This window comes from Ictidomys tridecemlineatus, unplaced genomic scaffold, assembly GCF_052094955.1.
Source record: "Ictidomys tridecemlineatus isolate mIctTri1 unplaced genomic scaffold, mIctTri1.hap1 Scaffold_325, whole genome shotgun sequence".
Taxonomy (NCBI): Eukaryota; Metazoa; Chordata; class Mammalia; order Rodentia; family Sciuridae; genus Ictidomys; species Ictidomys tridecemlineatus.
The window spans coordinates 70255-77910 of NW_027522391.1; the positions used below are offsets into that span (position 1 = coordinate 70255).

At 43.6% G+C, this 7656-nt stretch overlaps 1 pseudogene; it reads right to left on the reverse strand.

The window, feature by feature from the left end:
• Positions 1-2927: 2927 nt before the first annotated feature.
• LOC144373248 (popy Class I histocompatibility antigen, A-1 alpha chain-like) lies at positions 2928-4963 on the reverse strand (annotated as a pseudogene).
• Between the last annotated feature and the right edge of the window lie 2693 nt (positions 4964-7656).

Sequence of the window (7656 nt, forward strand, 5' to 3'; positions counted from 1 at the left end):
GACTGCAACTGCAGCTTCACACCCAGGGCTGTGCCTATAGGGTAAGCAGATTGTCACTTATGTGCCTAGCACAAGGGGATTGGTTTGCCACCAGATGCCCTTAACATATGCCATGTATGCAGTACTCCATGCACTTGTCTACACAGAGTCATCCCAGCCCCGTGTCTGCTAGAACAGGAAAGTCTACAGGGGAAGAGAACACATATCAGTGTGGGGTAGGGGTCTTGATGCTCAGGGATGAGCTGTTCTTATTTCCTTACTTATGCTGATAGGAACACAGATACATAGATATAGTCATATATGAACTGCACAATGAGAAATCAGGAGCTCTTGAAAACATCATCAGGATAGAGAGATGTGAACAAATCTTGTATGGTTCAATTCTACCCATGACAGCTGTCTTGTGCTGTAGAATAAAGTAATCATGAACAAATCAGATCAGTACCTATAAGTGGCAACATTCTGAAAGGTTCAAATTTAGAGAGTCCCTGTAACCCAGTCATGTCCTCTTTGCCCCACCTTCTTTCCCTCTTTATGCTTTCCAGTGACTCACCTCTTCAAATTGTGAGTGACTTATCAGATCCCACAGGAGATATGGCTAAAGGAGAGATTATGGAGTGGATTAACTCCCTCATGTACTCCCAAATACACTATCCCAAAAGTCTTAGGATCAACCCCTTTAAACTTACAGGCAGGCTGAGCATAGCTCTCTCTTTTTCTAACTTTAAAAAGAAAAAAAATCCTGTGAGAGGCCTAGAGGAGGCAAGGCCCAAAGGGTACAGGATGTGCAAATCCTAGACCTAGGGAACTTTTCAGAACTGTAATTGCAGACCCAGGGAAAGATCAGAAGGCATGAGGACAGGAGATGTGCAGGAACTGAACCAGTTGTCCTCCTGAAAGTCTGACCTCAGCAGGGCTTTCTCTTCTGACCTCTGGCTTTTGGGAAACAGGTCTGCGTCACTACAATAACTGGGTGATAAATTTGTCCTTCATTTTCACATTGCTTTACAGTAATGTAAACATCAGTAAACAGGCTCCAAGCTGGGTAAGCCCTTGTACAAGGATGGTACTTCCCAGTCTGTGCTTATCATATTCTGAAAGTCACAATCCTGAATGCTAGAAATTCATGTGTTGAATTCTGAAACATTAAAGTCTCTAAAGTCTAAAATCTCAAAAATCATAACTCTCAACAATTAAAATCCCAAATGTTGAAATGCTGAAAGCTGATTTCTCACTGTAAATTTCTTTGTGGGAAAAAGGCTACTTATATTAGAGGGGTAGAAAGCCAAATTCTGGGGAATTGGCCAAGCAATACAAGCTACAACAAAAATGTGTATAAGAGTGTGTCATTTGTCTACATTGGCATCTCTTCAGCTGATGAAATTCCAGAAGCTTTTAATGAATTAAAGATGTTTTTGTCTGAAGGAGCCAGTGATGTTACTGATAATTATGGGCAGAAAAATTATGTGCACCATTATTTAATGGTGTTCAATCACCAGTATTGATTCTGCTCAGTTTATGGTGTTTTTGAGTGCATACAGATTGGTTTCCACACACCCCAAACACCACAGAAGTGTGGCACAGCAGATTGCAAAAATTAATAAGTAATTATTATATCAGTGTATATCAAATCTTGGAAAAATTTAAAAGCAGTATTGCCACATAAAAAACGAATGTGAACATATTCTTCAAGAAAAGCCACAGGTTAAAAGAAAAAAAAAAGAGCCACTACTCATTATGATACGAGACTTCAGAATATAGTTAATGATTATGAAAGTGTACCAGTTTTTATGAAGTATGTTCATTAATTATTGTTTTCTATCCCTGTAATATACTTTCTTCATATTTCAAGTTCTTCTTAGTTTTCCCCCACTATTTAAAATTATCAGCATTATTTAAATTTTTTCCTGTTTTTTATTTCATCTTTACAACATCTAATAATGGAAGTATAAACTGTATAAGGCTTTCAGAGAGTCTCAATTTATTTTATGGTTTTTGCAAATGTGATTGTGAAAATACATTATCAGAATTTTGGCTGTGTGTAAGCATTGTAACATGTATGTAAAAACACTGAAACTTTCTTGATAAATGAAGAAATGTCTTTTTTGCATGTCTATATTTGTGAAAGAAAAACTTCTCAAGATTTTGACTTTCTTTTTGATAACTGCATATTTGATGGTGATTTCTTGTGCATTCTGATTTACCTTGTCAAAAGATTTAGGTTGTCTAATATAATATTTCAGTATACAGTAGTAGGTATGAAGCTGGGATACACAGTTACTAACTATAGTGATAGTTATTCACACATTTTGCTTGTTCACCTATTTAGGAATATGGTTCATCTGCTTATAAATGTTATACCTGTGCACCTGTTGTTAGTATAGCTGCACATTTATTCATACAAAAATATGTTATTGCATATTTTATGGTGTAAAGTAGTTCCTGACATGTTCTGTCATGTCTCTAAAATAAATCCCTTTTGAAAATGCAAATAAATGTCTTTCAGTGAATTAAATTCTTTTTCCCAGACTTATAGTTTGGGAGTTTTAATCTTTTGGATTTTAAACATTTGAGATTATGGCTTTCAGTATCATGTCTTTTGTAGGTCAAACATTTCTTAGTTAAAAAGTTAAGAAAAAGTACCTGGGGCTTGGAATTCCCCACTGGGAAAGAAAACTCAGACCTCATCCTTACCCTGCCTGAGTTCTTCTTCCTCCACATCATAACAGCAGCAACAACTCCAAGGAGAACCAGGCCAGCAACCATTACCACAAAGGTAATGGAGAACTGGGGAGACCTCTCTGGGAAAGGAAGGGAGGATAAGTGACCCTGGCTCTCAGTTTTAAGCCCTGACACTGCTGAGGGTCTCCAAAGAACGGATCCTGTTTTCCTGACCACAGGCCCTGTGCCCTCATCCCCTCCTTACCCTATCTCAGGATGAGGGGCTCAGGCAACCCCTCATGCTGCATATGGCACCTGTATCTCTGCTCTTCTCCAGAAGATACCACCACAGTTTCCAATTTCTGGAATTTTCCATCTCCTGCAGGCCTGGTCTCCACAAGCTCCATTTCCTGGGTTTTGTCCTCCCCATCCCATTGCCAAGTCAGGGTGATCTCCGCAGGGTAGAACCCCAGAGTCCAGCACATCAGGGTGACCACATGGTCAGAGATGGGCTGGTGGGTGATATATGTCAATGGGGCATCTACAGATAAGACTCAGTTAATTGAGACATTTTGCATGGGGTACTGAAGAATGGACAGGACAATAGTTGTGAGGTGGGAACATAAAACCCAGACACTAAGCAGGATTCAGGAATCTGGGATAATATTCCTATTTTTTCTTATGTTCTAGAGTCAGGGTGAGACAGCCAAGAGGAAGATGCTCCAAGCTTCTAAGAAATACTTTAGATTCTGACCTGAGTGGAGACTGACAACTGAGGAAATGATGGCCTCTGACTTCCAAAGTCGTTGGGTTGGGATAAAGAACAAAGCCTGAAAGTCACCCTGTGATGCCCTAGGTTGCTGCCAGAGTCAAAGGAAACTGATCACTTATTTTTAAGGTTTGTCTTCCCTCCAGCCTTAGGACTCCTTGCTTGTAATTAAGAGACATGTGGTTCTTAGAGTCACTCTCTGGTACAGCTTTTGGAAACCACGTTGAACTCATACCCTTTTGGATGAGAGGGAGGACACTATTCTCCTTTTCCTGCAAGAGGCGCAAGGGGGAATTACAGGAAATCTCCAAGTTGCCTGGCAGCCACTGATACCTGCGCGCTGAAGTGTCTCCTTCCCGTTCTCCAGGTGCTTTCGGAGTATCTCCATGCACCTCCCTTGCAGGAAGGCCCTGTCTGTCTCCGCACCTCCCTTCCAGGAAGGCCCTGTCTGTCTCCGTCACTCCCGCGGCCTCCCACTTTCGCTGGGTGATCTTAGCTGCCATGTCCACCATGGTCCAGGAGCGTAGGTCCTCATTCAGAGCAATGTAATTGGTGCCGTCATAGGCCTACTGCCAGTACCCATGGAGGAGGCGCCAGTCTGGTCCCACGTCTCACCCATACACCCTCTGGAAGGTGTGAGACACTGATCCCATCCCGCGATTAGGTTCCCCCCACCTACTCCCGCCCTTGCTTCAGACGACTGGAGGTAACTAGTGAGATCTTTTCCATACCCGAAACAGTAAATGAAACCAGAGTCCCACATTTTTCATAGGTTAAAGAAAATGAACCGATCTCACACTATCGCAATGAGTCTCAGACCCCGAGGAGATTTTGGAGGATTTGGCAGGAAAGTGGGAGAAGAGGAGGGGTTACTTGGAACCCTGGCCAGAGGTCACTCACCGTTGTCGCTCTGCTTGTACTAGCTGAGCAGAATCTTCAGGCCTTCTCGGTAAATCTGTTGTAACCCTCTGGCATACTGTGTTTCCTGGTGCCAATACTCCCAGCCCCTCCAGCTCCATCCAAGGCATCTGTGGTTCCATCTTCCAAATTCCAGCGTCGAACTCAAATTGCAAGAACCGCGTGTCGTGTCATCTACTAGCCCATTTCGATGCTGTGAGGCTCCCCAAGGAGGGGTCAGGACATGGCAATGATTAGAAACTTTAGAGAGTGGGAACCTGGGGGAGAGGAGTGACTGGAACTTCTCACAGGACCTTGGGTCCCAGGCTGAGAAAGCCTGGAAAGAAGTAGCAGGGCGCAAGGGCTTGTGAGACGGGAAGCTCCGGGAGGCAGAAGGGAGTGAGGGAAGGGGCCACTCACTACTCAGGAGATGGGGACCCGGGAGGGGTCTGGGTTTGCTATCAAAAAGACCCGGCTTCCCAGGGTCTTGCATCCGCTCAGAGCTGTCCCCTTACCTCTCCTGCGCAGAGGTCTGTTTTTAATTTTTTTTTCCCTCCTGTTCTCGCACTCAGTAGCCCAGGTCTGGGTCAGGGCCAGGGCTCCCAACAGCAGTAGGAGAAGGGCTCGGGGCTCCATGGCTCTGATCTTTCATGTTTGGGGACAATCAGTCTGGGTCCCTCCCTTTGGATTTCATAACCAGGAACCCGGGGGAGATGCTGACTGGCTTGTCTATGAATCGTACACGCAATAGGAGTACTAGGGCCCTGTCAGGAGTTCCAGGCAGAAGCAAAAGTGAAACCTGAGGAAATCCCCAAGGTATTCCCCAACTCTAGGCTTCTTTACACATCCTCCTAGGTCCTGGGACCCTGAGAGCCATGCCCAGGACCTAGAAATTTTGCCTAGCTTAAGCTCTCTCCTCTTGCCACGAAGACATAGTCTTTCAGAGTCCTGCCTCAGGTGCTAAGTCAGCAGTTCTTAAACATTTTGGTTTCAGGATCTCTGTATGCTCTTAGGAATTAAGTAGGCTCCCCAAAGTAATTTTGTTTATATGTATTATAGTTGCTGAGAGCCACAGCCGAGTCTGTATGGCTCCTGGCATTTTGCCAACAGTATTGGTTGACAGACGAGGCATTACTATGAGACTCCAACGCTACTTTTGAGTTCTTACACTACTTTGGAGTTCTCCTGGGGATTCTCGGAGATTCCCTGAGAGTTCCCGTTGGTTGGGGAAGTGCAGGAGGAGGGATTTCCAGGAGAGATATTTCTGGTTGCGGGATCCTGGAGGAGCTGCTTGGCAGTTCGGGAGAATTTCCCAGGAGCGTGTAAAGTGTTTTCTTGCAGTTCAAAAATAAAGTTTGTTCCTGCTTCAGTGGCTCGTGATTTGTGCCCAGCCAGACTGTGGCATTTGACGACAGTAGGGGGGAATGTCTGAAGCTTGGGGGTAAGTGAAATTGCTCGCCCCTAAGGGAAGGCAAGAGAATGGGTGACCATTTTAAAAAACAATGTGTTCTTGTTTTGATTTGTTTTCTTTTTGTTTTAAGCTGCCTATCCCTAGATCTTTCTCAGGCAGACTGGGAAAAATGGTTGGTTCAAGGTTTGAAGTTGTTCGCCCCTGAGGAAGAGATAGAAATAGACCCCAAATGCACATCAAGAAAATAGGAAAATTGATACAACGATTTTTTGTTCCATTTTTCTTTCATTCTGTTTCGTTTTTGTTTCGTGTTATCTTATTGGGTTGCGTTATTTTTATAACAGATTGAAATTAGTAAAAAACAAACTGAAAGACTGTTAAGTAAATTGTCAGAGGTTCAGACCATGGAGAAAGACATTTTAGATCAAGCAAAAGAGAAGGTCTCTCGAGCTAGTCAGACAGAGGAAGAAAATTTAAAGGAAGAAAGCTTAGAGGAGAAACAGCAATTAGGGAAAAAGCTACAACAGGCGGCTGCTACTAACACCGTTCTATCACCAGAGGGAGTAATTTAACCGACAGCTCCACCTATGGAGATAGCTGAGTGGCCCTCAACCCCTGTAGTTGATAGATGGGATCATGAGACAGGACCTCAAAGATTAGCATGCCCTGTACTTGAGCAGGCAGGAGGGCAGCGAATTCACCATGCTCTAGATTTCAAAACAGTGAAGCAGTTAAAGGAGGCTGTAACAATCTATGGTCCTCAAGCACCCTTCACTGTAAGCATGGTTGAATCCCTTACCAACTTGGACATGACGCCAGCAGATTGGGCTAGTATGTGTAAATCTCTGCGAAATGGAAGACAATATTTGTTATGGAAGGTTGCCAATGAGAAATTTTGCATGGAGATGGCTAGGTGAAATGCAGCAGCTGGTTACCCTCAAAGAAATCTAGATATGTTGTTAGGAAAAGGACCTTATGAGGGTCAATGGCAACAAATTGAATATGATCCTGCTATATATGCACAAATTTCTGCAGATGCAGTTAGAGCATGGAAGACTTTACAAGGACATGGAGATGTGCAAGGTCAATTATCTAAGGTAATACAGGGAGCTAATGAACCTTACGCTGAATTTGTAGATAGGCTTATTCAAACAGCTACCAGAGTTTTTGGGGATACAGAACAAGCAATGCCATTAATAAAACAATTGGTTTATGAGCAAGCAAATCATTGGTGCAGAGAGATCATTAGACCATGGAAACATGGAGATTTAAAGACATATATTAAATTATGTAGAGACGTCTATGAACAAGGGCAAGTCTTGGCAGCTGCAGTACAACAGGCTTTAGATGCCAGGCCAAAAACATGCTACAGTTGTGAACAAACAGGACATTTTAAAAGGAATTGCCCAATAGGAGTAGGGTTTAACAAAGCTAGGTATCAAAGAAGTAGAATACCGGGTATTTGCCCACGATGCCGTAGAGGGAGACATTGGGCTAATGAATGCAGTTCTCAAACCACCATAGAGGGTACACCATTATCAAAAAATGGACAAGGTGTTTACCCACAATATCGTGGAGAAAGGCATCAGGCTCCATTGCCAAAAAATGGACAGGGGGGCCCAATGATCGGGGCCCATGACCACAAATATACGGGGCACTGGAGGAACCCAGAAACACCATGGAGGAATCCAGCAACACCATCAGGGTAGTGCCCAGGACATATTATCCATCAGATCTCTCATCAGATGAACCAGAGGGAGCGCAGGGTTGGACAACTGTGCCTCCGCCAGAGCAGTACTAACGCCAGAGATTGGATTTCAAATCATTCCCAATGGAGTAAAAGGACCTCTTCCCCAAGGAACAGTAGGCTTATTGTTAGGATGCAGTTCTTCTACTCTAAAAGGACTTATGATAATTC